This window comes from Marmota flaviventris, chromosome 18, assembly GCF_047511675.1.
Source record: "Marmota flaviventris isolate mMarFla1 chromosome 18, mMarFla1.hap1, whole genome shotgun sequence".
NCBI lineage: Eukaryota > Metazoa > Chordata > Mammalia > Rodentia > Sciuridae > Marmota > Marmota flaviventris.
This window is the reverse complement of record NC_092515.1, coordinates 29,636,530-29,645,225: the sequence shown is the minus strand read 5'-3', so window position 1 is coordinate 29,645,225 and position 8,696 is coordinate 29,636,530. Positions and strand designations below refer to the sequence as shown.

The 8,696-nt window shown below is 35.2% G+C and overlaps 1 pseudogene; it reads right to left on the bottom strand.

Annotated features, from left to right (window-relative positions):
* Nucleotides 1-7,638: 7,638 nt before the first annotated feature.
* On the bottom strand, nucleotides 7,639-8,150 carry LOC139702726 (endoribonuclease LACTB2 pseudogene; annotated as a pseudogene).
* Nucleotides 8,151-8,696: the final 546 nt, after the last annotated feature.

Below are 8,696 nucleotides of genomic sequence, written 5' to 3'. Positions count from 1 at the left end.
ACATTTTTTTATCCATTCATCTGTTGAAGGGCCCCTAATTTAGTTCCATCGCTTAGCTATTGTGAAATGAGCTGCTATAAATATTGATGTGGATGTGTCTCTGTAGTATGCTGATTTTAAATACTTTGGGTATGTACCAAGGAGTGGGATAACTAAGTCAGATGGTGGCTCCATTCTAAAGAATCTCCATACTGCTTTCCAGAGTGATTGCATCAATTTGCAGTTCCACCAGCAATGTTAGAATCTACTTTTCTCCCCACATTCTCACCAACATTTACTGTTACTTGTATTCTTTATAATCGCCACTCTGAATGGAGATGGAAAAACAGTGTAAATTTGCATTTCTCTAATTGCTAGAGATGTTCAACATTTTTTTTGTATATTTGTTGACTGATCATATTTCTTCTTCTGTGAGGGGCCTCTTCGGTTCCTCTGCCCCTTTATTGATTGGGTGTTTCTTTTTTGTTGTTGTTGTTGGTTTTTGTTTTGGGGGGTTTTTTGTTGTTTGTTTGTTTGTTTGTTTGTTTTACTGTTAAGTTTTTTAGTTCTTTATATATCCTGGAGATTAATGTTCTAACTGAGATGAGGGTGGCCAAGATTTTCTTTCATTCTGAAGGCTTTCTCTTCCTGTTCTTGATTGTTTTCTTTGCTGTGAAGAAACTTTTTAGTTTGATACCATCTTGTTTATTGATTCTTGATTTTATTTCTTGTGCTTTAGGGTCTTTTTTAAGAAATTTGGTTCTTAAGCCAACATGATGGAGAATAGAGCCTATATTTTCTTCTAGTAAGTGCAGAATCTGTGGTATAATTCCTAGGTCCAAGCTTGATCCACTTTGAGTTTTGTGCAGGGTGATAGATAGGGATTCAATTTCATTCTACTACATATGGATTTCCAGTTTTCCCAGCACCGTTTTTTTGAAGAGGCTATCTTTTCTCCAAAGTGTGTTCGTGGTGCCTGAGATATTTGTGTGGGTTTGTCCCTGTGTCTTTTATTCTGTTCCATTGATCTCCAAGTATGTTTTTGTGCCAATACCATGCCATTTTTGGTACTATAGCTCTGCAGTATAATTTAAGGTATTGTGATGCTTCACTTTTCTCGCTAAGGATTATTTTCCTTTTCTCAATAAGAATATTCTGGGCCTCTTATTTTTCCAAATGAATTTCATAGCTGCTTTTTCTATTTCTATGAAGAACATCATTGGAAGTTCAATAGGAATTGCATTAAATCTGTATGGTGATATGGGTAGTATGGCCATTTTGACAATATTAATTCTGCCTATCCAAGAACATGGGACATTGTTCCAATTCTAAGGTCTACTTCAATTCTTTTTCTAGTATTCTGTAGTTTTTATTATATAGGTCTTTCACCTCTTTTGTTAGGCAAATTCCCAAATATTTTTTTTTGAGGCTATTGTGAATGGGATAGTATTCCTAATTTCTCTTTCAGTTGACTCATCACTGATGTATAGGAATGCAATTGATTTATGGGTGTTAATTTTATATCCTGCCACTTTGCTTAACTCATTTATTGGTTCTTGAAGTTTTTGGTGGAGTTTTTTGGGTCTTCTAAGTATAGAATCATGTTGTTAACAAATAGGGATAGTTTAATTTCTTCTTTTCCTATTCATATCCCTTTAATTTCTTTCTTCTGTTTAATTTCTCTATGGCTAGAGTTTCAAGGACAATGTTGAATAGAAGTGGTGAAAGAGGGCATCCTTGACTTTTTCCAGTTTTTAGAGGGAATGCTTTCAATTTTTCCTATTTAGAATGTTGTTGTAATTGGTTTAACATATCTACTTTTACAATGTTGAGGTATGTTCCTACTATCCCTGGTTTTTCTAGTGTTTTTAACATGAAGGGGTGCTGTATTTTGTCAAATGCTTTTTCTGCATTTATGGACATAATCATGTCATTCTTGTTTTTAAGTCTATTGGTGTGATGAATTACATTTATTGATTTCCATATGTTGAATCAAATTCGCATCCCTGGATGAAGCCTAATTGATTGTGGTGCACCTTTTTTTTAAAAAAATTTATTTTCAGTACATTAAATTTACTCATGAAAACATTCTAAAAATGTACAATTTTTCCTTTTTAACAAAGTATAATAAAACATAAAATCCCCAAAAACAGAATACTTGACATTTACAATTCAAAATCAAATTAGCAGAATATTAAATATTTACAAAACTATATCTTTTAAAAATATTTATAGAGTAACATGCAATTTTGTAGAACTGACAAAAGAATGACTCAAAAATGGGAGAATATTCCTTCATTCCTAAGAAGAAAGCATGTCTAATAGAAGCTGTGAAGGTTTCAGTCTCGGCTCCAACGCCTCATCTCTGCACACAGGAGAAATGACACATGTGGCCACCATTCCCTCCGCTGGTGAGCAGGGTGGTGGTCCACCAGCACAGTATATGGTTTTCTAGAGTATGCTAGAGTGGACCAGAGACCTCACTTACTCAGCCCTGGGACTGTTCAGCAATAGCCTCCTCGGATGGCATGTCTTTCAGTGTCACCTAACATGTTCCTTAGAAGTCACCTGCACTTAGGTTATAAATGTGTTTTTTGCAATTTGCCAGTATTTTATTAAGAATTTTGGCATCTGTGTTCATCAGGGGTATTGGACTAAAGTTTTCTTTCCTTGATGTGTCTTTGGTTAGTATCAGGGTGATGCTAGCTTCATAGAATGAGTTTGGAAGGGTTCCCTCCTTTTCTGTTTCATGGAATAATTTGTGGCGGATTGGTATAAGTTCTTCTTGGAAGGTCTGGTGGAACATGGTTGAGAATTTGGTCCTGGGCTTTTCTTTGTTGGTGGGCTTTTCTTTGTTGGTAGGCTTTTGCTGGCATCTTCAATTATATTAGTTAAAATTCATCTGTTTAAATTTTCTATGTCCTCCTGATTCAATTTGTGCAGGCATATGTCTCTAGAAATTTGTTGATGACTTTAAGATTTCCTATTTTATTAGAGTATAAATTTTCAAAATAGTTTCTGATTATAGTCTGTATTTCAGTAGTGTCCATTGTAATATTACCTTTTTCACCACAAATTTTAGTAATTTGAGTTTTTTCTGTCTCTTCATTAGCATGGCTAATAATTTTATTTATTGATAAGATATTTATAAATGAGAATTTATTTATCATTTTTAAATTATTTGTTTATAATTTTTAAATTATTTATTATCATCTTTAATTACTTATTTATTTTTTCCCAAAGAACCAACTTTTGTTCCATTAATTTTTCTGTTTATTTTTTTTCAGTTACATTCATTTCAATTATTTCCTGTCTTTTTCTGGCTTTGGTGTTGATTTGTTCTTTTTCTAGAACTTTGAGATGTAATATTAGGTTATTTATTTGGTGACTTTCTATTTTTTAATGAATTAACTCAATGCAGTAAACTCTCCTCTTAGCATTGCCTTCATAGTGTCCAAGATATTTTGATATATTTTATTGATGTTCTCATTTACCTCTAAGTATTTTTTTTTATTTCATGCCTGATTTCTTCTGCTATCCATTGATCATTCAATAGCCTATTATTTAGCCTCCAGGTGTTAAGAGTATCTTCTATTTTTTTATTTTATTGTTGATTTCTGATTTCATTCCATAATGAACCGATACAATGCAAGGTACCATCTCTATTTTTTTTTTTTTTTGTCTTTGCTAAGTGTTGCTTTGTGGCCTAAGTAAGATATGGTCTATTTTAGAGTAGGAGCCATGTGCTGCTGAGAAGAAAGTAAATTCAGTTATTGATGGATGAAATATTCTATATATATGTCTGTTAAGTTTAAATTATTAACTGCATTTTTTTAGTTCTATAGCTTTTTGATTTAGTTTTTGTTTGGAGGATCTATCCAGTGGTGAGAGAGGTATGTTAAAGTCACCCCATATTATTGTGTTGTGGTCTCTTTGATTCTTGAATGTGAGGATTTGTTGATGTACATAGATGCTCCATTGTTTGGGGCATAAATATTTACAACTGTTAGGTCTTGTTGATATATAATTCCCTCAAGCTGTATAAAAATGTCCTTCTTTTCCATTCTGATTGACTTTGGCTTGAAGTCCACTTTATCTGATATAAGGATAGAAATACCTGCTTGGGCCTCTTTATGAGATCCGTGTAGGTTTTTTTGTCAGCTTTTTTGTTGCTGTGACTAAAGGACCCGACCAGAACAACTGTACAGAAGGAAAAATTTATTTGGAGGCTCATGATTTCAGAGGTCTCAGTCCATAGACAGCCAGATCCACTCCAGGGGATCCAGGTGAAGCAAAACTTCATGGCAGAAGAGTGTGGCAGAAGGAAGCAGCTCACATGATGATTAGGCAGCAGAGAGAGACTCCACTCACCAGATATGAAATATATACAACAAAGGCATATACACAGGGACCCACCTCCTCCAGCCACATTCTACCCACCTTTAGTTACCACTCAGTTAATCCTTCCAGAGGATTAATTCACTGATTGAGTTAAGGCTCTCATAACCCAATCATTTCTTCTCCAAACCTTCTTGAGTTGTCTCACACATGAGTTTGGGGGCAACACCTCACATCCAAACCATAATAAATGATATGGGTTTTTCTCATTCTTTTACCTTCAGTCTGTGGAAATCTTTGTCTATAAGGTGAGTCTCTTGGAGACAGTATATTGTTGGGTCTTGTTTTTTAATCCAATCTCTCAATCTATGTCTTTTGATTGATGAGTTTAGGCCATTTACATTCAATGTTATTATTGAGATATGATTTTTATTCCCTGCCATTTTGATTTATTTATGGTTTCAATTTGAGTTAGGTTTCTTCTCCTTTGATTGAGTATTCTTCTAGTGTAGTTCCTCCCTTTGCTGGTTTTCACCTTTATTTTTTATTTCTTCTTCAGGAAATATCTTATTGAGCACATTTTATAGTGCAAGCTTTCCAGTTGTGAATTCTTTTAACTTTTGTGCATTATGGAAGGGTTTTTATTTTGTCATCAATTATGAAGCTTTTTGCCGGGTATAGTATTCTTGTCTGACATTCATTTTGTTTCAGAGCTTGGTATATATTTTTCCAAGACCTCCTAGATTTGAGGATCTGTGTTGAGAAATCAGCTGAGATCTGGATTGGTTTCCCTCTAAATGTCACCTCTCATTTTTCTCTGGCAACCTTTAAAATTATATCCTTATTCTTTATGTTAGGCATTTTCATAATAGCATGCGTTGGTGTGGGTCTGTTGTAATTTTGTATATTTGTGGTCCTGTAAGCCTCTTATATTTGATTTTCCATTTCATTCTTTAGGTTTGGGAAATTTCCTGATATTATTTCATTGAAAAGATTGTACATTCCTTTGGTTTATATCTCCAAGCCTTCATCTATTCTAATACATCTTAACTTTGGTGTTTTCAGGTTATCCCATATTTGTTGGAAGTTCTGGTCATGATCTCTTAACATCTTTTCTCCATAGTCAGCTTTATTTTTAGGATTATATATGTTGTCTTCATTGCCTGAAACTCTCTTCCAAGTGATCTGTTCTGCTGGTGATGCTTTCCATAAAATTTTTAATTTGGTTTATTGATTCCTTCCTTTTGAGGATTTCTGCTTCATTATTTTTCCCATAATCTCTCTTTACTGAAGTGATCTTTCACTTCCTGTATTTTCTCTCTGATTTCACTCCTTACATCATCTTTTACCTCACAGATCAGTTTAACTGTGTACCTTCTAAATTCCTTTTCTGACATTCCTTCATCTGTGATGTTGATGGATTCTGTTGAAGTATCTTGGTTTGTTTGGGATGATTTATTCCCTTGCTTTTTCATGTTGTTTTTGTGTCTACCCATCTAACAGTATAGACCTGAGGCAGTAGAGTTCCTACCCTGTGGACTTATAGTGTCCCTGAAGGATTCCAGTACCTCACCATTTAGGAAGAGACAAATAATAGTAATCAATGCAAAGAATATACAGCATTAAACCTGCTATGATGTCTACAATGTTAATTGTCACAATAAACAGAAACTATATGATCAGTAATTGCCTACAATAAAAATGGTAAGTTTGCAATAGGGTTTACAATTTCAAATGAGGGACAGGAAGAAAACAGAAGTGATGTAGGATGTGATGATTATGAGGGAGGAGGAGAGAAGATAGAAGTAAACAAGCAAGAATGAAAGAAAAAACAATGGAGATTGGCTATTAGAAGAAAAGAAAAATAACAGAATGGAAGGAAACAATATGTAACATATATACAAATATATATGTGTAAACGTTTAAAAAATTAAATTAAAATAGAATACAGAACATTATTGAAATACAGTAATCAAAATCCTAGCCCTCAAAATCTGATCCATGAAAAGTAACTGGCCTCAAAAATGCTAGAAATAAGTAAAAACCAAATATGAATATGTATAAATATTCATGAACCATTAAGGTCACAATTAAACAGAGGAAGAGGGGAACATCTCAATGAAAAATTAAAAAAATGGTTTCCGTTGGAGTTCAACAGATCCTCAACTTCCCATTTCAGCAGTTTTATGTGGGGTGGTCTGGAGTGTGATGCTTGCTACACCTTGAGAGCGGGGTGTTGTGAGAGAGGTGATTCTGTAGGTGGGACTCCTGGAGGCAGGGTTTAGGCATCGGTAGGCTCCAGGCTCCAGGCTCTTTTTTTTTTTTTTTAGGATTCAAGTTTATTTTAGTATTGAAATTTGTCAACATTATTAAGACTAAATAAGCATTGATGAGCTACCCTTTGAACCTAAACTATTTAAGAATGCTACTTATATTAAAATAAAAAGCCCTGTATTATAATCTAATTTATAACCAATTTTTTGGTGTATGATTCATATATAAGCTGATGACTGTGGACAGACATTAAACTCAGAAAGTATGCTGCTTGCACTAATGGATAACAAAAACAAATTATTCATATAACACTTTAAATTGGAAGTTTAATAAATTTCAGTTCCCCAAATTGATTTACATGAGTCACTTGTGGGATACCATTATAAGAAAATACATATGATACAAGCTACGGAACCAATACTTAATCATAATATAATTGATAGAAACGTGAAAACAAGCTGTTATATATAGATAAGGACAAGCATTGAGGAAAAGGAAAGAATATATAGAAATCTGGGCTGTTAACTGAAGCAGTTAGAGAAAATAGTATTACTGAAAACTGGTAATAGATAACTAATCTCCAAAAGTAATATCAGGTTTAAATTACCAAAATTTAAAATTTATTTTTTGTGGTACTGGGGATTGAACCCAGGGGTGCTCTACTACTGAGCCACATCCCAAGCTAGTTTGGGTTTTTATTTTGAGACAGGGTCTTGCAAAGTTGCCCATGAGGGCCTCAAACTTGTGATCCTCCCACCTTAGCCTCTTGAATTCCTGGGATTTTAGGTGTGCATCACTATGCTTGGCTAAATTTCATTATTCTGAAAATAGCCATTTTATTTAATTCACAGAAAATTGACAAACTCTTGGATTCTGAATTTTTGGTAAAATGTTAAAAGACCAAGGTTAAAAAACCTATACTATAGATATCAAATGCAGTTTACGTATTTTAGAACAAACATATTGTTTTGAAGTGTATTTTTGAATTCTACATTCCATATTCTCTCCACATAACCCACATCTGGGAAAACATACCATCCCCTAAAAGCGAAACAAAACAGAACTTTCATTAATTTGAAACTAAAGTGCAGCTCTCCACTTCTTGTTAGGATCCGTGTTGCTAAATATTTTCCCTTCTTTTTCTAGTTTTTTCAAATGAAGCAAGACGTTACTTTCAGCCATTTTATGTAAATTCTCAGGAATATTCTGGATATATAATATTTGCTTTGATCTTCAATAACTCTTTCAGGGAGTTCATATAATCATAGAGGTCTTCAAATATAGTTTTTCCTTCCCCAAGAATGCAATCTCCAGAAAAGAGGGCATTTTCCTCTTCTAAGAGTAGAGCCATATGATCATCAGCGCGGCCAGGTGTGTCTATAACTCTTAGAATGGCTCCCTCAGTCTTAATCACATCTCCATCTTTCAGATAAATATATTGTTGCTCTCCATTTCCTATAATTTCTTTTCTGTGAGGATTCCGTGGGAGTTTTTTAATACAATAGGTAGTTTCTAGAGCCGGTCCCCACCAGGTAGGTGTTGGTGCCTTGCAGGGTCATGGGACAGGATCCAGGCTCTTTGCTGAATGCCAATTGGTCTGGAGATTTGCTGGGCCACACTGGAAGACTGCGCCCCAGGGATCTCCCCTGGGTTCCACTCCTGCAATGGAGAGCCGATTCTTAGTCCACTCCATTACCTGCAGACCCCACATTTCCTGTTATGGGGTTCAGTCTCCAAACTCAATCTCTCCATGCCCACCCTTTTGAATTCCCAACCAGGTGTGTCTCTCCCAGCTGGTCCTGCAAGCAGCCAGATCAGAGGGATAGAGCCCAGTGGGTTTCCATAACCGGTTGTCTCCTGTGTAAACCCCTCTCCATGTCTGATTTTCTCCTGGTCACTCAGGCATACTCTGTGTCAGGCAGTATGGATTAGCCAGGATTATATTTTGGGCCAAACTTGGGTTTGCCAGGAGTCTGCTACCCCAGTTACTGGCCCCTGCACCATGGCTGCAAAATGGTTCCTTCTTCTGTCCTCCACACACATCCAGGAGAGATGCAGTTTCTTTCCCAGAGGAGGATACTGTGCCAAATGCCTTTCAGGTTCGT